This window comes from Chrysemys picta, chromosome 11 (genome assembly GCF_011386835.1).
Source record: "Chrysemys picta bellii isolate R12L10 chromosome 11, ASM1138683v2, whole genome shotgun sequence".
Taxonomy (NCBI): domain Eukaryota; kingdom Metazoa; phylum Chordata; order Testudines; family Emydidae; genus Chrysemys; species Chrysemys picta.
In genome coordinates this window covers 40646048-40672037 of record NC_088801.1, presented here as the reverse complement: position 1 = coordinate 40672037, position 25990 = coordinate 40646048, and the positions used below count along the sequence as shown (strand labels likewise).

Here is a 25990-nt window from a genome sequence, read left to right as displayed (position 1 = left end):
TTATATAATACTGAGTTAATGATTGACCATTAGGCCGTTTAGATTAAGCATTTATAAATTACATTTTTGCAAAGTAATGAACTTTAAATATTTAGTTACCTTGGTTTCTTATTATTCATTATAAAACAATAACAACAAACTTCAGTGATGTCTGTTACAGCTGTCCCCCTGCTACATTCCTTTTTACCCTCTCCTTTCTGTTTGTCGTGTGTGGCCACCCCTCCTGGCCATTGTGCTAACTAAAGTCGCAGCCCTATTCATAGGAATGGCTTGTACAGACGAACTGGAGCCATTGCTCTGCCTACGGAGGGGGCTTCTTGCTTCTTTGTTTGGTTCCTTTGTTCAGACCCGGGCTTGGTGTGGGGGGCACTGCCCAGAAATGCAAGACCTGAAGTGGCCAACTAATTAAGCATATGAGTCATACCTGTGGCTCAGAACATGCCCAGGCATGCCTATGCCTACCTGCAGCCTTTCCCTGCCTTCTCTCCTCCCCTGTATCAAGAGGAGCCAATCAAAAGTACTGGTGGGAAACTGCCTGAGTTTGCCTTTAAAGCCGGACATTTTCTGATCAGACCTCGGAGAAGGTCCTTGCTTTGCCACCTGGTCTGATCAGGTAGGGGTCTTTGGGGGGCCCTCTCCCCGCTCTCATTTGTTTTTGAGAGTACCCCCGTTTTTAAACTCTCCTCCCACGAACAACAAATTTGTGCCTGGAGATTTCCTGATTATTGTAAGCGAATCGAGTCCTCTCTCCATCCTCCGATGCTACTGCCGTTCCTGTCTCTGTGCTTGCTGCTGTCCTGGGGATTGGTAAGAACTCCCTCTTGCAAACTTCCCCTGTCCTAGCTGCTGGCCTTGTTTCCCCAGCAGACAGACCCAAGCTAACTCCTTGGTCTGTATCTGTAATCTGTTTCTTGCTCCGCAGTGCCTTTGCTGGTGGAAATAAGCCTGTGCCGCTGCTAGGCTGTGCCTTCCTGACTGTATCTTGGGCTGCCGGCTTGCAGCCACCCCACTGCTGCAGCCACCACTAGTTAACCCCCCTCTCTCCCCCCCCCCGGGCTGTACCCTGGGCACACACCACTCTGCCCTCCGGAACTGCTCCCCCTCCCGATCAAAGAAGCAGCATAGTGTAAGGTGCACCTGTTAGAATCAGGTTCTTAGTCTAGATAAGTTGTAATTTCATTTTGCATAGCTGGGGTTAAGTTAGGCTTAAAGAATTGTTTGTATTGTGCTCTGTATGTTAGGTTTAAAAAAATTGTTGCATTGTGTTCTGTTACTTGCTAATTTGTTTAGTCTTGGTTAAGTTAGATCATAGATAAGATTTTACTGTGTTCTGTATAATTGTGGTTAAGTCTGTCTTCCCGCTGCCCTAACCCCCCCTCCTCCCGGGCTTGCCCGTGTCTCCCCCCCCCCCCCCCGAGCTCCCCAGTCACTCGTTGCAGTCTCTCTGCTGTTTAAACTTGCAGCCTGTCTGCTCTGTGTGTCTCCCTGAGTTTAAATCTCCCTCCACAGCGCCTCTGCCTTTGGTCTCTGCTCCACCACGTGCTCCTCTTCCCCCATCCCCCAACCTCACTCCTCTACCACTGCCTTTCTCTCTCTCTCTCTCTCTCTCTCTCTCTCTCTCTCTCTCTTTTAATCCCTTCCCCCACGTGCTCACCCCGCTCCTGCTGCTGCCAAACCTCAATTGTATTACTGAAGTCTAGCATAAAACCCCATTGGTTACCCTTTTTCTCTCTAACACCCCTCACATTTTATATTTACACCACTGTGACATATTTTTACCTAGAGTTGTTGGTTATTTAACAAATTTTACCCATAACTGTTAGTTGGTTATATGCTGCTATGACACACCCTTTACATAGGAACTGTTAGCTACCTGTTACATTTATACTTCAGTATTAATTGGTTACCAACTGTATTGGACCCCACTGTATTGTACCCCACTATTGAAACCCCCTATCCTATTTACTCAAAGAAACCCCTCCCCAATTGTCTACCTGAACAAACCCCGTACCCCTCACTATTGAATTTTCCCTGTTTTGGCATTTTCTTAATAAAGTTTATTTTGCACCCCACCAGTGCAGTAGTTGTCCCCCAAGATCCCCTACCTACTGGCAGGGTCAAGTGAATAAAAGGAAAATACATTATTTTAAGTTTCAAGTAGGGTTCGTGTTAGTGAATCAGTCATTACCCAGATTAAATATTGATCTTCTCCAGAGATGAAATATATTCCTGTATTCTGGAACAGCTAGAATACCTCCATGATCATAGATATTTAAAGCTGTGATTATGAAACACATCATTGAGAGAGACTGTATTTGCATAGCTTGCATGTAGAATGAAAGCTTTGTGTTATTTTTCTTTGAGGCTGTTGTTAGCAAATTGCTAGATTACCCAAAAGACTTGTTGAGATCAAAGAACAGGCCTGCACAAAAAGGTCATGTCTAATGCCCAAGATACTTAGTAATGTGAGTTTAAAAAAGCAGCACTACCCATCTGCAAATAGTAATAGGAGCCAGGGGAAAACACTATCCTACAGTCCTCCTGAACGCTAACCTCCCATTGACTTCAATGGGAATTCCTCATGTGGAATGACAGCAGGATTGGACATTATGAGCCATGTGTTGCCAGCCAGACTCATTTAAACTCCCATTAATTTCAGAGGGAGGTTTCTTATTTTAATTTTTTTTTCATAAAGATTTCCCCCCATAAACATGCGAAAATACAAAGCCAGAAAAAACATACAAAACAATCCATTTGGACTCATTTGGGATTTTTGTTTTTATTTTCTCTTTATTAACTTATCTGTTGTTTCTCACTAGTCAGATGTCTCAAGCTAAATTTGCCATGTACAACATTTATGGATCATGATAGATCCGTTTGATAACATGGAAAAGGAAGAGGAAGTTTGTTTGGGGTCAACCTGGATATTCAGGTCGTGATTAACCTCAATGAAAAGACTGTTTAGAAAGAAGAAGAACAGGTTTCCACAAATAAGAAATCTTTATCTAAGTTAACATTCAAAATGATTAACAAAAGTAGATTCAAGCCGTTTGTTATCAGTCTCTAGTATGTGGATATACCTGGAAGTTTGTGAAAAAGGGCTTCCACTAAGTGCCCTTGTGTAGTTTCTTAAGTGTTGGTAATTTATCTCTGTTTGCTTCACTCTCATAGCTGAACTGTGAATATGACACTCTCCCCAGACCTTCTCTAAGTACTGGCTGCATATGTGGAAATACAGTTGCAAACTGACCCAGATCTACTGGGTTGGTGCTTTGTGGCAGGTGCTAAAAGCTCCTCGAGTTTCCTGTACTACATGATTAATACATCTTCACAGTGTTTTCTCTTTGTTTTCTAGGTAAATGGTTTCCTCCAAAATCTTGTACATTTTGATAAGGAACACACCTGTGAAATCACTGTTAAGACTATAAAAAAAGATTATCTTAGTGACCCACAGTTCAACCAGAATTTGTGTGTACAAAATCTTTAGCCACCGTCAGACTCTGTGCTTGGGTTATTAATATCATTAGAGTCCACAAGATAGGTTTTAAACTAGTATTAATCTGTTCAGTTTAGAGTTTAAAAATTTCCTTTCTTTCAGCCATACTCTTCTGAAAATGCAAAAGAATTCACTTCTTGTCAATAGTCATAATAAAGTATATGAGAAAATGTTTTTTTAAAAATGTCATAGATTATCTGTAAATCTAGATTCAAGCAAAGTGGTAACTTTACCATCTTTCTTTATTTGGAGGGGTTTGACCTTGTAAGTGTAGTCAGACCTCAGGAGTCCCTAGCGTTTAGTTCTGCACTCTGGCTGCTAGACTATTTGCATGCTACTCTCTAGCCTTTTGTAGTGGTAGTATAAACAGTTTGGAGGGTGAAATTGCCAACCATATCGTGCTCAAAGCCAAAGTAAGCAGTCTTGATGCTGGGAAGACAGCAAGGGTTGGGGGAGGCCACGATTCTTCACTCACTTTCGCTAGTATTCCATTGGCCTGGTGATCCTCCCATAGGTCCCCTCATGAATCTTCCCTTTCTGATCAAAGCGGTGGGATTAGCTGTCTCGGTGTGGCAGTCTTACCATGCTCCAAACTCTACAGAGGGCACTCCATGGCCCCAGAGTCTCCCCTGGAGGAGGGGGCAGAGATTGGGTGGACAAGTGGCAGAAGTTGGGCCAGAGTTGAAATTGAAATATATGAAACGTCTGTTTAACGGTTCAAAAAACCCACCAATGCCCTTGTATTGTTTGAACAACCTGCAGTAAATTATATTTAATCAGACGAGTGGATAGAACAGCTCCACATTAGCAATGTTGAAATAATTTTTTATGCTTACTCTGTGTATGGACTTTGCTTTGACACTGCCTCTCTTGGTTTGGTGAGGGGCCAATTGTTGCTATTAGTGATTTCATAAATAGCATGTTTTAAATATGCCAATTGAAAGTTCAGAACGTTTCAAACTTTTTAATAAGTAATCACTGGTTTTATTGCTCTAGGACAAGGGATTTATGTAGCTAAATGTGATTAACGTTAATGAGAATGTTCACCCACAGAGAAGAGAGAAACCCGTTGCTCTGGTTATACTTGTGCTCCGATGTGGAATTCCAATGGGATGCCATAATGCACTGGACAATGAGGAATGCAAGTTTTCTTCTTGTAGGAATGTACAATACATAGGGCAGTAGTTCTCAACCTGTAGGACACAGGAGACCTCTCCAGCAGTGGTTCCAGCTGTGTGTGGCTGCTGATATCACTCTGTGTGCAGGACAGGTTGTGGAAAAACAAAGAGAGGCTCTGAACTCCAGTGGCTGCCTTCTCCCCATCCTGTCTTTGCCCTGCATGAGACCGGGGCAGGAGAGTAATGGTAGCAGCTGGAATAGCCCACATGGATTGGAGGAGAGGAGCACTTGGTGTGGAGAAACTGCCAGACTCCTGCTCTCACTGCAGAAGTTCTCTGTGGAGAGCAGACAGTGGCTGGTGGCTCCTTTTAAGCCATCTGCCTACCTTCTCTTAAAGCAGCCACCCACCCATGGTACCTGTTCCATTCCCAACAGAGCACAAACATATCAGAGGCATCAAACCATCCTGCCTCCCCCTCTTCCTTGGCTTACCACATGCACAGATCCTTCTAGTAAGTGGGGGAGGGGGAAGAGACGGGAAGCCACCTGCTAATATGCCTGGTTTGGTCAGGACAGGCCCAGGTTTGGAACAAATCCCTGGAAAACATCTGTCCCCGTCACTGATCCAGGACTACGTGTCAGACTGCCCTTCCCACTACTGCCTGTCAGCTACTTCTCTCAATTTTAGCAGCTGGCTTCCAGCTCTCACCCCCTAAAGCTGCCTCTAGAGCTGGTGGAAGAACTGGGAGCTATACCTGTGCAGTAGAGAGGTGCCAGCAGATGACAAAGAGGAAATCACTGAAAGCAGAGAGTCTGGAGATAAGCCTGCATTCTCTGTGGGCAGGAAAAGGTCAGTCCCCTGCTACATAGGCCAAGCCAAGCATGAGTGGGGGTGGAGTTATGAGGAAACAAGAATGGAAAGGCTCCCAATGACTTAAATGGGCAGTAGGCCTTATCAAACTTCTATTAAAATCAATGGAAAGACTCTCAATAGGAGCACTGCTGGAGAGCCTGGTTTTGTATTTGGTTTTCTTATAAGTGTTTCTGAGTCTCTTTGCTTTGGGTTGGCATAGCATGGGGTCCTGGAAGTGACCCTTCTCATCCAGTCCCTTAGATATTGCTTCCTACACCTCTGTATTTCTGTGTTTCCTGGCAAGGGCTGCCTCCACCCTTACCTCTCCCCAGGGGGATAGGAGATCCAAGCCCTCTGCACGGCTCCTGGGCCTGCACAGGGTGTGCTATAGTGCTGAAATAGCAATGTAGCATATATACGACTCCAGGGGTGTGCAGCAACAAATGGACCAATCTTGGCTTTGTGCCAACATTTAAATGGGGGAGGCGACATCTGGTCAGGATGACTCTAGAGCAGTGCAGGGCACACAGGTGAACACAGGCCAGTCCTGGCATAATGGAAAGCATTGTATGATGGCATTTGGAAGGCTGCCAAATCTCATGCAAGGTAGAGCTGTGCCCCTGTGAACAATAGTCTGCATTAACCCAATACACAATGAATTAAACCACCTTCAAAGTGGATCATAGAATACATATTAACTGGCTAGTTAATACACGTCAAGAATTGCGCTGTGTGGATGTAAGTCATTTTAATTTGCACAAACTAAAGGTAGTTTGAAATAAACCCTGGGCGTAGACAAGGCTTCACAGAGTTCGATAGGAGCTTGATCTGGCCCAACGTGAGGCATGTCTGAATATTCCCTCCCTGTCATGTGAGAAAGAGTCACTGGGTATTTTGTATTGAGCCCCACCCTTTCTATTCAGAGATGATCATCGCTCTATAATTAAACCGCCCGAATCTCTCCTGCAAGTGTACTCTGTCCAAACTATCTAATAGTCTGGATTATAAATATTTAGGGCAATAATGTGAGGTTATCTCAATATAACCGAAAATAAGATTGTAATGTTCATCATTCCCATTTTGTTTGATATATGCATAAAAGAAAATTTGCTCTTGGGTGTGTACAGTGTTTATGATTAAATGCTTTATTCATACTCGCATGTCAATCTATTAGTGTGCTGTTAATTCAAATGTTACTATGATGAATTTTATCAGCGTTAGCACATTTATCACAGGTAGATGTGAAACTTAGACAAAGGTATACGTTCTCATTAATGATGAGCAGCCTATTCATCTTACGAGAGTGTAATTAATGTTAGTTACAATACTTAATTTTTCACTGTTTGTCATGATGCATATTTAGCATTTCTTCTGTCCTTTATCAATCTGCTCTCCTGCCACGTGGCACTTCAAAAAGATGTATGTATTTAACCTGATCTGGGGCCTTGTTATTTTACAATATTTTAAAAACAGGCATTTTTTCTCCCTGTGTTGTATGTAGCACAGTTTGTGAAAACCTAGATTTTGTAGCATTACTTGCTATAAGATTCTTGGTTCTGAACTAGTGCACTTTTAATATTATTAATAAAGTAACCAGTTAAATAAAGCACACACTAAAGAGGTTGATGATCTCTTGCTGCCATATTTGCTGAGCTTGTATAAGGGTTTAATGTTCCTAATTGTTCTCTTGTTTTTTTTAATGACATTTTACTGTGTTACTAGTAGACAAATAAATGCATTCATAATATAATTCTGTAAACTAATTGAATGTTTGAAATGTATTTGTTAAGATAAATATGCAGTCGTACAAGCCTGTTACGTATTGTTGAGCATTTCTTTGTAAGGTAATATTGTCAGCTGTCATAGGGCCAAATTGTGCCCAGTTAGCCTGGTGATTTAGGGGGCGGAAGGAGGGGCAAGGCTAGGGTGGCAGCACAGGAGAAGGGAAATAAATGTACAGGACCATTATAGCCCCCCTTGCACAAGGGAGTGGTAGGGGGGCAGGGACCGGCCAGTGCCTTAGCTCCACTCTCCAATGCACCAAGGAGCATAGCTGTACAGGCTTGCTGGGAATAGTGCACTGCACTGCACTAGGAGTAGACCTGCTGCAGTTTACTTTCTCCCTGGAGCAGCAGATGAACAATCACCTTGCTGGGCTGATCCTGGGGCAGTGCAATAGTGCTGTTTCTTTGAACAAAATTCCTTATTTTTACTCTACTTTTCTGTGCAAAAGATTAAAAGATCTTAGTAAAAGGCTCAGTACTATGAACAAGTACAGAATTATATTCAGTATTGTTTTTATTATAAAATATAGACAGCCAAATTTAGCTCTGACTTACTCCGTGCAACTGCATGGAGGCCCATGGTGTCACGTGATGGTAAATGAGAGTAGAATTGGAACAGAAATAGAATCTATACAATAGGTTCGGGCAGATACTACACTTCTGAGTTAGACAAAACTCCCACTCAAGTCAATGGGTGCAGGAATGGGAACTACTGAGACAGCTGAGATCACCAAGTCTCATTGAACTAACTCAATGGGAGCTGAGGGCGTTCAGCATTTAGCAACACTGAGGCCTTAAATCATTGCTTCTAAAGGGTCAATCCTTCATTCTTTGGACATCCAAAATGCCTATTAACTTTGATTGGAGGGAGATTGTGTGAATTGTTGGTGAAACACCTGGGGACTATATGAGCCAAAGATTTCGAGTCCAGGGTTCTATGGCTTTTGAATCTACTTGGGGTTGCTTTTTTTTTTTTTCCTTCAAACTTTTTGCCTCTAGGAGAGAGGAGATGAATTCCAATTCATTATTCACTATTCCCCATTATCAACCTCTTGGTGTGATCAAGAATATAGGTGCCAACCATCCACAATCTTTTCAAACAATGACTTATTTCACTTTTAAAATGCTGAAACTGTTTTACAGTTTAGGTGTATTGTGAAATGGATCTAAAACTCCAGTCCTTGCCTCAAGCCAATAAATGTACAATACCATTCTGCTATTGCAGCAGAGAAACTCAGTTATTCAAAAGAAGTTTGAAATAGGTTATTTTATTGTTTGACTTGACTATGTTTTCTTTTGTGTTTTTCCCCGTTATGGGTGAAGTGTGCCGCAACCAAATTTGAAGACTCAACATATATTTCAGACTTGAAAATTACATTTGACCTTGGCCATAAATATCTATAAGTGTAGACCAGGGGTCAGCAACCTTTCAGAAGTGGTGTGCCGAGTCTTCATTTATTCTCTCTAATTTAAGGTTTTGCGTGCCAGTAATACATTTTAACGTTTTTAGAAGGTCTCTTTCTATAAGTCTATAATATATAACTAAACTATTGTTGTATGTAAAGTAAATAAGGTTTTAAAATTGTTTAAGAAGCTTCATTTAAAATTAAATTAAAATACAGAGCCCCCCAGACCAGTGGCCAGAACCCAGGCAGTGTGAGTGCCACTGAAAATCAGCTCTCGTGCCGCCTTCGGCACGCATGCCATAGGTTGCCTATACCCCTGGTGTAGACCAACTAGGCTTGGTTATTATTTGACCGGATCTCTGTACTAACCAGATAGTAGTTAAACTAGTAGTTAGCTATATTCCACTGTGGTTGATACAGTGCCATAAGTGTTGCACTGTAACAGGAACACTATTAAAACCATCTTTACCCCACAACATAATGTGCTCAAATCAATGTGAACAAATATAGCAAAAGATTCAATTTCTGTGACTAGAATAAAAGTATTTAGAGAAAAGGGACTCCTTCCTGCAACAAACAGTGAATTTTTCTAGCTTTAATTTTTCCTGAAAATTAAACCAAATAACTAACAACCCCACCCTCACCCCCCAAAACAAACAAATTCAGCCACCCTCCAAAATTCCCTTTCATGTTAATATGATTATTTTACATTAAACTCAGGGAATTGCTAACACAGCAGTATTACAGAACAACAAACTTGAGTGTGTGCCTATTTGGACTGATAAAGACTACTTAAGTACAAAGTTGCCTTTAGCCTCTGTAACATTTCTAAGTAACAAAGCAAGTTATACAAACAAGCTATAAAACACACCAGAAGCTGAACATTTCACTCCATTTTGATTTGACTATTTAGCTTTAAAAAAGGAATTTAAAAAAACACCCAGGAGCAATGAACATTTGAACTCAAAATTATCTAGTGCGTGGGGGTTTTTGTTTGTTTGTTTGTTTATTTTACTTCAAAAGAAAGTGTCTCAGAAGAGAGGTTGGTTTTTCTAACATTTGTCCAATAATCCTCCAAAAAACTAACCTGATCATGTAATCCCTTGGTAAAGCAAATAAGCAGTCCTTACTCACACAAGTATTCCCATTTATTTCATTGGGTGCATGAGTAAGGGTTGCAGGGTTTGGTCCAATGTACTGTTTACAATAATTAATTTAGATCCAAAAGGGTGTGGTTATCTTCCCTGTTGTATATTTATTCCCCAATCTTGTTTCTCTTATTCTGATTGGTGGACCCTTCCTAACATTGTGATGAAGAACTCCAATCCATGATCTGTCTTGAATTTTTTTTTCCCTACTGTATTTTTGAATGCCATTCTGAGATCTGGATTAACCTTTGCCATACAAAGAGAAAGGGAAAGGAATATAGCCTACAAGCAGAGTGATTAAGTGTTTGTACAGTGCCTAGCACAACTGACCCTGAACTTGATTAGGGACTCTGGCTAATTAAATACAAATAATTAATAATTTTACAAAGCTTGTGGCCTGTTTTTATTCTGGACTGACACCATTAGCACTTCTATGTCTTTCATCGCACCATAAAGCTTTAGTTCAAGAACAGTGACAACTGAACATTTTTGTGAGTGATACTTTCAAAGAAATTAAATAATGAAATGTACAATATATTTCAGTTTGCTATGATCATTTTGACGTACCATTTGCAATGGAAATGAGTATATAACGTATTCATGTGTACAGATAAGGAAAATGACAAACACTAGCAATCTTTGTTCAATTCATTTATAATATTCAGTACAAAAAAATTTCCTTCCATTCTATTCCTTGATGAATTCTGTTTAGTTTTTAGGGGCAAAACACACACAAAAATTAAAACAAAGAATAACAAATTACTAGATACAAATATGCTTAATAGCCTTCTGTCTATAGGTGAGGTTTTGACTGAAAGTGACTGCAAATCCTAAAGCAAAAATTCTCTGGATTTTGTCATGAGTTACTGAAATGTAAAGAACTCCATAGTGATTTTTTTGTGGAATTCATAGATCTGATGTTCTCCTTACTATAAAATACTGCTTTTATATCTGTAGATCAGACTGAGAAATAAAACAGCATATGAAATCAGATAAATGTGTATGTATTCAAATATTCCTGTGTACATGTAAAGCTGTGATGCACAACCCACACCATGTTTAAGTGGTTGTTTTTTCTTCCCAGCTAGTGTCACTCATTTTCTGCCCAATTTAATCTGTCATCAATGAAGCTCCTAACCCTTATGCCTGTGAAATACCCTACTCCAAATATAAATCGATGCTGGGTTTGCATTCCTTAAATTTGTTGATACAGAGCTTGAACCAAGGTCTTTAAGAGAGATGGGATAACACTGAAACCTAACGATCACACATTAAATCACATGTCAACTCTTTTATCGTAGAGTATAGGTTTTCAAACTGGGAGGGGCGGGGCATGATGAGGTTATCAGGGGGGGGGGGCAAGGAAGTAACTGATTAAGAATGTTTTCTTGTTTCTTCCAATTATTGTTGAGGATGTAAGCAGAGTGTGAATGAGCTCTCCCCTGACAACTATCTGGAGAGGGGAAAAGACTTCAGGAGCAGATTGTATTTACATGAACATACCTACTCTGCCTAGGTATCCAGCAGACAGAGCTGTGTTGCCCAAAGTGATCAACTTTGGTTGATGTTGGGTTACAAATAAGTCAGGAAAGTAACTGAAATACTTTCCTCATAGATTGTATTTTCTAAATGGACAATTTACCTAATTCTCAATTACTGAGGGACAATCTCCACTCGTATATTTTGCTTTCCACAACCAACTCTCTAAACAACTTTTCATGAGTGATATACCTGAGTATTTGGATTCTAATATCTAAAATGTATTGCTAAATCTATTCACCTAAATGTGGGTTATTGCTGGTTATGTACTCTATGTATCATATGACTTTAAAAACAAACTTTGTATTTGTGGATAATCTAAGCACTATACCCAGATGTACAGACACTTTTCTCAACCTATGTATTATATAATTTTTTTAACATTAGCTTTAATAAAAATTTTAAATCTGAATGCAGGGGTAGTGAAATGTTATCTTTACTGTATAAGTAAAGGGCACTAGAACTGTGCTTAGCCTGTCCTGATTGAGGGGGTCACCCTCAACTGAAATGAACTCCACTAAACCAGGGGCTCAGATGCAGACCACTGTGAAAGTAAGCAGGGGTGGGGACAGGTGTCCCTGCTAGGAGGTGTGGGCTCTATCTCAGAGCCCCAGGCACAGTTTAACCTGCCCCTCCCCACTGTTCAAAGACAGAGCTAAGTAGGGCTCCATTAGGAGTCTTTTAATTTTGTTAAGTGATCATTAGAGCTGGAATCACTTGTTGTGGAACAGGGTTTCTTCCCTACAATGAATTTTCCCCATTAGGATCTGACAATCACTGAGAGCTGAAAATCACATAGAGCTGTGGGGGAACCTCAAGAGACTGACCTACAGAGGTCACAGTGGAGAAGCAGGTGACAGCAGAAGGGAACTGTGGGCATCGGAGTGGCTGGCAGGGTGGCCAGCGGAACGGCAGCTGGGAGGATGGCCAACAGAGCAGAACGACGGCTGGCGGGGCTCGAGCTGGTTCTGTGTTGTGTTGTTTTGTTGAAAAGGAAACCCTAGATATTGGACCTGGCCCTGGTTGCTGTTGACTCCACCTGGCAGAAGGGTTACAATAAAATAAGAATTCCTCCCACTAGCTGAGTCTCCTGCCCCAGCTTCTGCTGTGGAAGAACAAGGAGGCAGGAGGGATGAGGAGAGAAGGGAGTGGCCTCTCTCTGTTTGGGAGGTGGGGGAGACATTCTAGCTCGCTCGCTTCTCCAGAGGCCGATGTGCATGTTCTCCTTGGGGAAGTAGTTCCTGCCTACACAGGCTCTTGCTCATGCATGCTGGGGATTGCACCAGGGCTGGAGGAGCCTGAGGCCTGTGTGTGACTCTGGGGGGTCTATGGGACAGAGGCACAAGAAGAGGGTGCAGCTCAGAGTCCTGCTGGGGCTGCCAACCCAGAGCATGTCCTGGGCGCGGGAGGAATGGGATGGGATGCTAGACCCCAGGCATCCACGGAAACACAATTTCTGAGAAAGAGGGGACATGAATCTCCAAAGGGGGACACAGCAAAAAAGTTTGAGAACTTCTGCTGGGGAGCACTTGAGCAGAAATATCCAGCTAAATATCCATACTGATGCACATGGCAACAGTTAACAATGGCAAGGACATGTTGGGTTTGTAGCATACAGCCTGCAATTCCTGGCCTCTGTATGTCTGGAGGAGTGGCATAGTGCTAAGTGTGGGTGGAGGAAGAAGAATAAAGAACATTTATGCGCTAGACAGGCCGAGCCAAATCCAGGCGCTTCAGCATCAGCCTTCTGGGAAGCTAGTGAAAGGCTTATTTTGCAGTTCACTTTTCAAGGCTTGTCACCACCCTCTGCAAGGCTTGGTGAGGATTCTGTTGTCCGCAAGCCTGATGATACTCCTTTATTCACAGTGGCTGACAGCATTATATTTAGATACCTAAAAATATTGAACTTTGGTGTGGAGTGGTTGTAAACAACTGCCAGAGAGAGGAGGGAGCAGAGTTTTATTTCTCACGGCTGCCAAAAGAGAAAAGTCCATTATTTGCAGTTGATAGGGGAGAGGAGCTGCAGCTGCCTGGGACTGGAAGGAGGGCTTTGTCTTTAGCTGTTTAAGGGGGCGAGCAAAGGGAAGCCTTTCCTTCGATCTCCAGGCGTTTTCCAGGGCAGCTTCAGTGGAGTGACCTTTTCCATTTTTCAGATACTCCAGAAATATGATTGTGATAGTTACCCTTCAGTGTGCTGCTGCATGGATCAAGAAGCTTCAGATATTTTTTTCAAAGAGACAAACATGTTGTTTTTAGCTGGACTCAAAAAAGCTGAAGCCAAAGTTCAGCTAGAATTGATTGGCTTACAGGCTCCAGTCCACAAAAGATTTGTGCAGGAAACTTACTGAATGCCTAGAAATATATGTTGAGTGACAGAACACTGCCATTTGGGTAAGCTTCTGTGGAAATACTTTCTGAACAGATATTTTCTGGTATGATCCTGAATAAATCAAATCACATCAATCACCTTTAAGATTCAAACCAGCATTCCAGAGGACTGTCAAAGATAGAGCTGTACACACTAGCAAGTTGGTTTTACCAGTCTTTCCATTGGTGGTACTCCTTCTGCCACCCTCAATATTTATTTTATCTAGCTGTGTTTTTAAGCATGTTATGTGAATAAAAATTACATTTATAACACTCCACAAGTAGAAAACTACTGTGGGCATTTACCTTTAATAACAGCGGCATGCTTATTTATTTAGTAGAATATATTAAACTAGTTTATCTCCCAGTCTGATTTAAATACTATTCATTAATTGTCAGTAAACAGGCATGGTAGATTTTTAATTTTGATTGTTTATAAGAGGGGTTCTTAACACCGTCTCAGAATGAAAAGGAATAAATGTCTACCTAGAATATTTCAGACCATAGGAAGAAATGTCCCTTGTACGAGCAAAGTTAGTGCCACACTGTAGTTTTTTTAAATGAGTATTTCACACAGTCTTTTTTTGTATATGTTTCTAGTTATTTATTGATCATTACACACATTTGTATCCTGGTTCTACACTGCATGCAGCATTCAAAGCCTGGCTTTATTAGCCCTTACAAGAGTAAATATGCAATACATAATTCTTGCTCCTAATTCAAACAATACTTTTGAGGTACAGTGAATGACTTTGTGCAAATCCTGGACAGAGCACATAGCCAGAGTAAATAGACTGTGCACTGGAGGAGGGAGGAAGAGAGCAAAGTCTTCTATCCACCCCATAATATGGAGCAGCGGCAGAGCTCCTCCTCTAGGCTGTGTAGACCTCATAGCTGCTACGTTCTCTTTTAGGTATGGGTGTTTGGCCAGTGAATCCACTGGCCCTCCTTCCAAGGAAATCCTTATCTGACATGCAGAGGCTATGGATATCCTGCAGGCTCCCCAGATCCTGCCCCTCCTCTCCCTCTCTCTCCCCCCACACAGAGAAACTGCTCTGAATTTGTCTGTGTTCCAGGCCTTCCATTCCCACATAGGGTAGGGAGTCAGAATTGTCCCCATAGCAGTTGTGTTTATGCTAATTTTGTAGCACTGTATATTACTGTCTTGGTGTTTGTTGGAGTTGGCTGATATGCAGCACAAGTCCCAGTTAGGTGCAGAGAATGAGGCAATGACCGACAGCAACAACACAAGGGATTCCTATCACAGTCACTCAGAATTATACAACACAACACAAATAGATCTTTTGCATAATGGCTAAAAAACTATTAATAATGGCCATCTTTAGTAGCGTAGCAACAGCCAAATCCTTCAAAAGAGCAAGTTTTCATTGATAAAGCATTTCATTTAAACATTGAAATTTGGCATAATGTGGACTATGAAATAAGTTTTGAAAGGACGCTGATGATTAAGAAGAAATGCAGTGGGCATTTAATAAATGGAGGAACCGCAAGATAATTAACTGGCATGCATAAAGATTCATGCTTTATACCAAAATTTTAATTTTGCACATAAATGTGCCTGATGTAGGCAGCATTTAATCACCTAGCTGACAGGAGTAACTACTTTCATTTAACCTTGACTGAAGATCATGAATTCTAACAGGTTTAATTGGATACATCATTTAACAGAATGAACAGAGCAAATTTTTCTCAATTCATAGGTTCTGATTGACATGCACCAGCAATAAGGCGTTGCACAATTAAAGCTGATCTGTATTCCTGGCCTGGGCAGCAATTGCCATAGTGATGTGACACTGTTTGATCACTGTGGCACTGAAACTATACTGAATTTCCCCTTGTTTTGAAAAGGGCAATGCTTTAAAAAGACAGAGACACAGAGAGAGATTTTATTATTATTATTATTATTTTATTATTTTTAACATTAAATCACATTGATATGCAGAAACTGTAAGGGAAGGGACTTGTCTTGTTATCTGTAACTTGGGGAAAAGCAAAAATGGGATCTTCTTTTATCCATTTAGTACACTATTTACAGAAACTCAAAAATGTGGGTAGTCAAATGAAAGGTAACACATCAGGGGCTCTGACTGTCTTGGACTTTTAATTGAATAGGAAATAGTGCTGCATGGCTTTCTAAATTCCACTGCAGTTTGTTGTTCTCTCCTTACTAGAATTCAGCCACAACTTACCCGGTCTGTGTGGGCACGGGAAGGGGTGCACATGTCAAAAAGGAGTAGAAAAGGGGGAAGGGGGAAAGTGGTACCTAAACGCGAGTTCCATTTTCTTGCATGTAATATTTCATATGATGAAATCTTGAGAAAATTGCTTAGGTAAGTTAATACTGCCCCCAGGCAACTTCCAGTTCCCCAAACAGCTCTTATTCATAAGCTCACCAGCGGTTCACTGGCTCTGGCAGCAGTCCACGGGTCATATATTTAACCTACATGAACTGGAACTATTTCTTTCGTGGATTAATCACAAACAGGGGTTTCTTCTCTATCTCCTCACTGTCTGCCTATTTTTTCTCCTTCAGACAGCTGCCTTTTATTAAAAACAAAATTGCCAAAAATTACATTGCTCTTACACTGAGCCTCAGACCAATGACCCAGTTATTCCAGGGGGCATGCTGCTCCTGCTTCTAACCCTGGAAAGTTCAGAGACATTGAACTTCAAAATCGTGATTTTAGAGGTCTCTAAAATTCAATTAGCCATATATTTCTGCATCTGAGGGATTTACAGTTTGGTTCATTGTACTCAGTGGGCAGAGAGAAGCAAAATTATTCCAGTAAAAAAGTTCCAACTCTCCCTAATATTTTTAAAAAGTTTGTTAAATATACAGCATAACCCTCATGGCCATATGCTCAGCCTCTCCAGCAAAGGGGATGTAATGCTGCCTGAGGTTTCTTCCAGTATATGGGGAATGCCTAGCAGGTATGGGACTGGTATCTTGGCCTCTCCAGTACAAGAGGTGGAGCCAGAGGTCAATAGGTATTTAGGCACTTAATGCCCCTTGATTTAAATGGGAATTAGGTACCTAAATACCTAAGAGGAGCTGGGCCAACGTGCCTTGGCAATCCTTCCTGAGCCTGAGGCTGCGCTAACGTGCCCCATGCAGTGGACAGGAAGGTAGCAGAAAACCACTTTTACTCCCAGCCTCTTCACTCCTCTGCTGTGATATACCTGGGGCTCTGACCCTAAATATGATGGTGTGATATAGAAGTTATATTGTTCCTTATCTAAAATAAACGTAACGGCCCTTGTTAGGAATGTTTGTGTTGTATAACTCTCTTGGTCATGCCAAACTCATGCCAATAAAATTTCTGTACCAGCCACGTGTTCTGTATTATATACATTACCCTCCTATAATGCCACAGGGATTTCAACGAGACCATTAATGAATGAAGCTTTACAACACCCCAGTGAAGTAGCTAAGTAGTATTATCATCCTCATTTTGCAGAGGGGCAAACCACAGCACAAGGAGGTTTTGATTTTTTCCCATGGTATACAGAGCAAGTGAGTGGCAGAACTGGGGTTGAAACACGGAGCTCTTAAGGCACCTGATTTAACCATCAGCTACAAAGGCCAAAATTCTTCTTAAAGTTATAGTTATGAAATCTCATACCAGACAATTGCAGTATTTTTAGGGTTTAAATCCCAGATCACAGCCAATGGGAGTATGCACATGTTCCAAATTTCACCTCTGTTTAAGCACTTCACTGGATCTGGGGCCTTGCAGTACATTTAAAATTGCCTTTTTGGCTTTCAAAATTCTCTACACATTTATTAATGTCACATCAACCCATTCACTAGCCAAGTCATTCTGCGCTTCTCGTCTTGGAGTCATTTGTGTTCCTTTGCTGTGATGCTCCTGAGTTGGAAATCTCGTTCTCACTAGTGCTCATGCCCAACCATCTGTGCTGAACTCGCTGTTCCGCTCCGTCCTCTGGGAACAAAAGAGGCTCTGATCCAACGGGCCTACTCACGCATACAGTTGAGAGTGTGTTTAAGTGCATTGTTGGATCATGACCCAAGCTGCTTCCTCTTGCCAAATCTGAGGTAGAATGTTCAAAAGCACCCGACTGGGAAGCCACTTTTCAAAAGTGACTTAGCGACATACGAGCCTAAATCCCATTGACTATTTATTTATTTATTTATTAAGGCCATGGCTACAGCTACAAACTGTGATTGACGCAAATTACAGCAGCATACAGCCACTGAAGTTTGTATATAGTTTGTGCATATGCATCTTGGTTGCTTGCATGGATGCTGCAGGTATTTACCAGGCGTGCTTGTCAATGCACCATGTGGAATACCATGTGCCAGGCACTGCCATCTGACACAATTCCTTTTGACACAACTGTGTTGTGGGGTAGAAATGAGTTGCCCAGGGATCTCTGGGCACTAGAGGGTCAACTTCCCATTATGCAACTTTCTTCATCTGATAATGAAGTTTTTGCGCCTCTTTTTTAATCCCACAAACCCATGTAGCACTTGTTAGTGTCCACCATCTCTGACAGAACCAGGGCACCCACAGAGATGGCACTATTCTCATGAACATTGCAAACAGGACACATGATTTTCCTGATTTACAGACCCTTAGGAAGGATGGAGGATATGAGGATAGTTTATTGAGGATGTGGTGAAAAACAATTTGAAGGTTATTGGTAAAATTCACAAAGCAGCTGCAGATGGTGGAGTGCTGCTTCTGGGCCCAAGAAATGAGCACTGAATGGTGGGATCTCATCGTAATGCAGGTTTGGGACACCAAGCAGTGGCTGCAGTGCTTCTGGCTGTGAAAGGCAACAGTCCTAGGGTTTGTCAGCTGAGCTCACCTCAGCCCTCCAATGCAGGGACACCAGAATGAGAGCTGCACTGACAGTGGAGACTTGAGTGGCAAGTGCAGTCTACAGATGTGCAATGCCATCAGGGCTGGCTCCAGGCCCCAGCTTAACAAGCAGGTGCTTGGGGCAGCCAAGGGAGAGGGGCGGCACCTGCGGCAATTCGGGGGCGGCAGGTCCCTCACTCCCTCTTTTTTTTTTTTTTGCTTGGGGCGGCAGAAATGCTGGAGCCGGCCCTGAATGCCATGTTGCTTCTGGTCAATGGGAAATCATTTTGGGGTCACAGTGGGGGACATTGTCATACAAGTATGTAGGGCCATTAATCAATTCCTGCTATGCTGCTCTTCTGCCCCAGCTATGGTGACTATGGCCTGCCAGGGGCATGGTTGTTTGCAAGAAACAATACAGATTTGGTTCCTATTCCCTGGGTACAAGTATAGGGCAATGGCACTGAATACTGTCACTATTTTTCCACAACTGTGGTGGTTTTAGCTGATATCTCACTGCTGATGATAACAAAGGCACAGATAACGCAGCTGCTCCTGTGTCTCAAAGCTATCTGGGTCTATATGCCACTAGCTTATTTACTGCCAGCCAAACTCATTGCAGAGTGGTATGGGGACGTGTCCTACTCTGGAAGAAGAAATAAGGCAGCTATTCCTCTAAATTTTCCAGAGAGGACTGCAAAGCATCTCCATGAAAGTTGCAGCTCGATCTTTCAGGAGGATACAAGGGACATCCCTATGTACAGTAGAACCTCAAACTCCAGAGTTACAAACACCTGACTAGACAACCACACACCTCATTTGAACTGGACGTACGCAGGCAGGCAGCAGAGACCAAAAAAAGCAAATACAGTACAGCGCTGTGTTAAACGTAAATTACTAAAAAAAAAAAAAATAATAATGGAAAGATTTGACAAGGTAAGGAAACTGTTCAGTGCTTGTTTCATCTAAATTAAGGTGGTTAAAAGCATTTTTCTTCTGCATAGTAAAGTTACAAAGCTGTATTAAGTCAATGTTCAGTTGTAGACTTTTGAAAGAACAACCATAATGTTTTGTTCAGAGTTACGAACATTTCAGAGCTATGACCAGGTTCCATTCCTGAGGTGTTTGTAACTCTGAGGTTCTACTGTATGTTCACAAACTGCTCTCCATCCACTTCCCCTTCCCCCTGCCTAACCCAACAGGGGAGTGAAAAGCAGATACTAACTCTACCTCTGATTGTTGTACTGCTACCTCTTCTCACACGAGTAAAACAAGGAAAAATTGATACCTGTGTCTTGTTAACTTGGGGATGGACTGGTCACCATCTTTACATTTAAATTTTGTGAGGAAAAATGCATGCTACACTTACTGAGGTCCCTTCCCCTTCATTGGACTCGTCCGTGTTCAGCTGGTGCCAATGGCTAGACTATGGTGGAAGCTTGAATGGTATCTCTACACAGTCTGCAGACGCAAGCCTCCCAGCCTGGATCAATAGACTTGGGTTAGCAGGGCTCATGTTAGTGCTCTAAAAAATAGCTATGTAGGCAACCCTTGAAAGTTGTGGCTCGGGCTCTGAAGCTTCCCCCACTGCATCCCTAGGATTCAGAGCCCAAGCCCCAGCCTGAGCCACAACTTCAAAGTGTTGTTTGCACAGCTATTTTTAGAACATTAGTTTGAGTCCCACTACCCCCAAGACCATCAACCTGGGCTGCAAGGCTGGTATCCGTGAGCTGTGTAAACATACCTGAAATGGTCCTGGCTCGTGGCATGCTGGAGCCCCCCACCCACTAGATGTCCCTTTCCATCTTCATACCAGGAGTCTCTATCTCAGGCTTCTCCATGGTCTGCGGGGTGCTGATGGAGTCTCCAGCAAGTATGACATGCAGCTTCTTGTGAACATGGCCCCTACAGCACAGCACAGCACCAGATCTATTGAGCCCCTTGGTCTTACAGTACACCTGCCACAGTTCCTTCACTTTCACACAGCACTGATGCTGATCCCTATCTTAGCCCTTTGCCTGCATCCCCCATAGCGATCAGCGGCAGCAATTGGAAAAAAAAAAAAAGCCGCGATCGGCAGCGGCAGTTCAGCGGCAGGTCCTTCGCTCCTAGAGGGAGTGAGGGACCTGCTGCCCCCGAATTGCCGCAGGTGCCGCCCCTCTCCCTTGGCCGCCCCAAGCAGCTGCTTGTTAAGCTGGTGCCTGGAGCTGTCCCCCATGCAGTCTGTTCATAGATGTCCATATTTCTATGGCTGGTCTGTGGCGGTGCCTGCACAGTCTCTTCTCCCCACAGGCCCAGGAGGTACAATACTGCCTGTCTACCCCAGGTGGGAATGCATCTAGTACATGGAGTTCCATCATGGGTTGGGCAGTTGCACACAAGGGAGAGCTGCTTACTGTGTCACTATAAGTGGGCGCTTATGTCAGCCAAAGACAAATTTGAGTGTAGACACACACACTAACAGGTTGATGCAAGGCGACTTACGTCGAGCTAACTTTGTAGTGTATGCTGTTTAGCAAATTTTTACCCCTCATCATTAAACCTGTCTGTTCTCTTTAGCTTCCGAATGGAGCTCTCTACAGAGTGTTTTTGACACCGCCTATAAAGTATGCAATCTTATAAGAAATACATGATATTAAAGCTTGCTAAATTTGAGATACCTTTCTGAAAAAAAGGTCCGTCTTCTTTCCCTCTTATGAGATCAAATCTGTGGTTTCTTTTTTTAATGCTGTTTTGAACAAATATCAAAAATTACAGGAACTGACACTTTTTCCTACTGCTTTCCAACTGTACCATCTGATGGTGTGATTTGGGAAAGGATGCTAAGAGCAGTCATGTTTACATCTTTCTCACAGTGTATAATTTAACTTTCAGAAATATAAAATAAGACAGCAGAAATATTTTTACTTGTTCTTACAATGTCCAAAGTTGTTTCTTACTGTTTTTATTTGAAGGAACTAGACACAAACCTGGCTGCCTTAACCACTGCCTTTCAGAGAGCTACAGCTGAGCAAATCCGCTGCCAGGAAGAAGTGAATAGAACTAACAAGACTATTGAGCTGGCCAACAGATTAGTGAAAGGTCTGGAGGTGAGGTCCTACAGGGCAGGCTAATGAAGCAGCCTCCAGAAAGCATTTCTTTGTTATACACTATTGATCTGGCAATAACAGAGGCACTTAGCAAAGAACCTGATGAGCTGAAAAAATTATGTCATTATCATTCATTTTTTTCATAATAGAAGCATGTTTTTGACCTTTACATTTTCTTATATTTTGCCTCACGGTGGTATATATTAACTGTAAGATTACTAGTAACTAACACATCCAAGAACATTAAAAGAATGGATCTAGTGAATCGTAGGTATTGACAATGATGATGATTTAATAAGATGCAATGGCTTTATTTGCAACAATTAAACAATGCTAATGATACTGCCCTTGCTTCGGGTACATACAGAATAATACAGTTTGGGCTACTTAGTTAAGTAATATGATAATTCCCTAATTAGCTCTCTGAGATGTGCAGTGGGTATTACATGAGAGAGAATAAATAATGGCAAACCAATGAATTATCAAAAATCCATATTGTCTGTTGATTCAGGTTGGCTCAGGGGAATCCATATTCACTAATGGATTTTTCATTCATCATCCAACTAGATTTTTACCTTATATATTTTTTTCAGCTATTTTATTCCATGTTAAAATTCATTTGGGGAATCTCTTGCTATAGTTTACTGGCATTATAGGTGTTGTGCAATTTGAGCCAGCCATTTGAAGCTGACGTGGATAACCAAATATGTGGACAGCAAAAAAAAAAAAATCTATTTGTTATTACGTAAAATTATATTGCTCAGTCTCTCTGGCAGAACTTAAAATAAAGCACAGCATTTCCAGAAACCATAGATAGGATTGACTGACTGAAGGAGAATGCAAAAGGCCCACTGTTTCTGTTTAAAGAAGCAAAATCAAATAATTTAAAATGTTAACATCCCAACTGAAGTGAAAGTTCAGGGGGGAGGGATAGCTCAGTGGTTTGAGCGATGGCCTGCTAAACCCAGGATTGTGAGTTCAATCCTTGAGGTGGCCACTTGGGGATCTGGGGCAAAATCAGTACTTGGTCCTGCTAGTGAAGGCAGGGGGCTGGACTCAATGACCTTTCAAGGTCCCTTCCAGTTCTAGGAGATGGGATATCTCCATTAATTATTTTTATTATTATAAAGTATAGTATATTTTTAGTGAGAAACTAATGCCTGTAAAATTAAACCACATACATAATACAGAATAATAAAAGTTCCAATACAGCAGATCTTTCAAAATTATTGCAATAAATGGTTATTCTGGAGCATCAGATATTATTTTCTTCTGCCTAATGTATCATATTGTTTGGTTCCATCATGACCCCCTGCTGTGGTTGACAAGCACTGGAATAGCAACAGAGAGATGAAAAGGGGAGGCGTATAATGAAAATAATCTAAAGGAGGAGACGGAGATGAAAGGAAAGAAAAGTTGAGTCATTCACTAGATGAAGATGACAGTCAGGTGAATTTTAATGGCAAGTCCTTCACCAGGCACCTCTCAAAGCAACAGTTCAGTGAAGAGACTGGATAGCTCAAGGGATTGGTGGTGGGATACTAAGTCTATCACCTGTACATAATTGTATCAAATTTGACCAACATCAGTAATGACCCAAAGCTGTTATCATTGGATGGTTGTTGCATGGCCTGTATGAAGTGAATATGTGTAGACCATATCCCTAGTGACCAAGATGATTGATTATTTTTCATCTTAATTTTTGCTGAGAACATATTATTTCATTAGCTTTATGCAGCCTTGCTGCAGTGATAGTTGCACATTGCACGAGCAAATACTAGAAAGGTAATTGTTCCCAAAATTCCCTTTGAGCAAGTGCTGCACAAGTGGATCTTTCTATTGCATTAATATGTATATTAAATTTTTTAGACTAAATGGAATTTCATCCTGAAAATCATCAGAAGAGAAAACACAAGCACTGGTTATTTGTTAGTATACTAATTCCTGGGGAAAGTACTTCCACAGTCTTGGAAGCTGAAGTTGTCTAGCCACAGGAAAAGAAACAAGGGATCAATCATGGACCAGTTAAAGTCAATAGTTAAAGTCTATTGACTCTAGTGGATGCAAGATCAAGAACCGGAAACAGGCAATGGCAGTGTAAGTTTTCCCTGCCACTCCACCAGTGTCACTGAGCCCTGACACAAAAGATCATCTCTAGGGCCTGAGAAGTTAGTTCTGTCTCTGTATCCCTTCCATCTTTGGCCTCTGATTGGTGCCAATAATGCTGTGGTCATCTGCTTGCTAATCACAGAACTGAGGCCACCAACTCATTTCATATAAATCACCAAACAGCCATTTTCAACAACTTTTCCACCACTAATGCCCTGAGTTGATTTTTCACAAGTCATCTGGATATCAGAGATATTACCAGTCCCCAAAGCCAACCAGACTCAAGACAAAGCTTTAACCCTTCCCTAGAAATTCCTGCATCTATGCAGCATAGCTATCCCTTTACTACTATGCTGTTGATTGGATCTTGTCCCCCCCACTGCCAAAAGCAACCTGCACTAGAGCAACATAACATTGAACACAGGCTATTTTGTGCAACATAATTGTATGAGGCTTGCTATGTGCGAACTCCAAACTATTTGTCTTGTTTCTAACACGTGTGAGTAACCCCACATGTTCCCAGAGCAATAACAACTTCCTTTTAGCAGTTTGTTTGTAAACAATTAATTAACAAGGATCTTTAATCCTTGTGTTCTAGTCCGAAGATGTGAGATGGGTTCAGTCAGTCCCTCAGGATTGTAAACAAGAGCAAACTCTATGTGGAGATATGCTCCTACCTGCAGCTTTTATTTCTTATGCTGATTCATTTGCAAAGAGATATAGGCATGAGCTAGTTCAAAACCTGTGGATGCCTTACTAGCGGGTAATTCAAGACTTGCACACACCTTCTTAATTGAAATGCTTATACTGTTTATTTTTTTAAAAGCACAGTTAATCAGAAAAATCCAACATCTGCTGTATTTCCTTTTTTACCTGTTGACTCACCATGTAGCTTAAATGTACTTTCTGCAAATGTCTCATTGTATAGGAAGGTAAATTTGAAAATAATAAATCAGCCAAGTGCACTCCTGAACAAGAGCAAATTATGCCACTGGCTAGTGCTTACTGTTGTTTGAAACATATTCACTAGGTGATGAGAGCTGGCCATGCAGACTAAACCAAAGACCTTGGGGAAATGGTTTGCAACCCAGAGCAATTGCCAGACCCAGCCAGTATTCTGCTTAGTGCTGTGGCGAGAAGCTTCCCTGCCGCTTGTATGAGGGGACAGGCTGTTAATACTCTATTCTCGCCCCTCCATTGTGCACCAATGGTGCACAGAGCAAGATTTAGTGTTCGGTTATAACACTGGTTTCGTGGTGAATGCTATAGTTAAGGTTGCATTGAGACTTCCATCTGAACCTGCTGTTGTATCGTGTTCATAACTTTCCTTCAGATGAAAATTTCCTTTACATCTGAAATTTTTCATGCTTGGTTTCAGTTGAAATGTGTTTTTTTTTTTTTTTTGCAAGCCTGAGTAAAATCCATTCACTGGTATTGAATTATGCAAGGATGGGGAAAAAAGATATTTTTTCTATTGTAAAAAAGTCTTTTTTGCACATTTATGACTCACAAAAAGCTGAATGTTACAAGCTGAAACTTTCCAGGTGGCTAGTTTTGACTGAGGGCCAGTCTCCGAGCTAATTACAAAGAAAGAGAGAAAGAAAAAGTTACATATAGTGTTTTATATGATTAACTAATTTGTTTGAGATGTTTCTATTATGAATCACTTAGCGTAAGTTTAAAGTAATAATCTTATTTAAGATATTATAAAATATTATAATTACATAATACCAGTGTTTTGTGCTGCAATTTCACTGTGGCATTCCACACAGTAGCTTTTGTCTATGAAAATGTGGAAGCTCACAGTGAAAGCAGTATAGTAATTAGTGTTTTGTGAATCATGTGCTTTGACCAGAGAGAGTGCTAGGCACAGCTCAGGAGGCGAAGAGAGTGCAAAGTTGGCATTAGACTGCTTTTATCCTCTCCTGATCCTGGGGCTGTCTGGATGCCAGGCTGGCCTCAGTAAATTAGAGCAGTCTGGGGGCTACTCTAAATTATTATGCAGGCTCCCAAGAATACCAAGGGACCATCCTAGCAACTAAGGACTTTCGATGTATAAAGAAAACAGTCCTCCATTTCCCCAGATATACTCTTTGCAACAATGGGTGGAATAGCAGGTGTCAAAGGAACAGTACAGTAGCTCTGTGGCAAGGGTAGTCAATAGGCAGACTGTGGACCAAATCTGGACCTCCGAACGCTTTTGAACAGACCACAAAATCTTTTTATTCTCTTA

At 41.6% G+C, this 25990-nt stretch overlaps 1 long non-coding RNA gene and 1 pseudogene across 1 annotated transcript; both read left to right on the top strand.

Moving 5' to 3' along the window:
- LOC101939189 (dynein axonemal heavy chain 11-like) overlaps nt 1-25990 on the top strand; it is a 197639-nt pseudogene that overhangs the window by 146461 nt on the left and 25188 nt on the right.
- On the top strand, nt 159-7278 carry LOC135974344 (uncharacterized). The gene is made up of 2 exons (XR_010591586.1): nt 159-807; nt 3172-7278. It is a non-coding gene; the product is annotated as an uncharacterized LOC135974344 (long non-coding RNA).